Below are 558 nucleotides of genomic sequence, written 5' to 3'. Positions count from 1 at the left end.
GAGAATAACAATCGCAACCATGTTTCGCGACTGATGATCGGTCGATGTACGCGGTGTAGTATCGATCGATGTCGAACGATGTAGATCGATCGACGATGAAGGTCGGGTGTCGGTCGACGGTTGGGTGTGATAATCGGTCGACGTGAAAGCTGCTGCGTCGAGCGATGTGGAACGTTGGTCTTTGCGGATCGTTCGTTCCAAGTGAGCAGGATCTTCTGAGAATAGCAGGTGTTTGTCCTTGTTGCTTCTGGTACTGCTGGGCATGCACCTGAAAAGACAAGAATTTTTTTTTGTGTGAGAATGGGGGTAGAGAACATAATAAGAATTAATAACACTAAATCTAATGGCGATCAAAGCTCCCCAGCAACGGCGCCAAATTTGATACCACTCAAATTACCCTAAGGAGTGAATTACTCTCTCAAATAAGAGGTTCAGTTGCAGTACTTAGGGATCGAATCCACAAGGAGCTAGGGAAACCTATTACATCTAGTCGAATTATTAATTCTAAGTGTTTGTTGTTTTATGGTTTAAAAGTAAATAGCAATCCTAATTGAGCAA

The sequence above is a fragment of the Brassica oleracea genome, chromosome C5, assembly GCF_000695525.1.
Source record: "Brassica oleracea var. oleracea cultivar TO1000 chromosome C5, BOL, whole genome shotgun sequence".
Taxonomy (NCBI): Eukaryota; Viridiplantae; Streptophyta; class Magnoliopsida; order Brassicales; family Brassicaceae; genus Brassica; species Brassica oleracea.
This window is presented reverse-complemented; position numbering follows the sequence as displayed.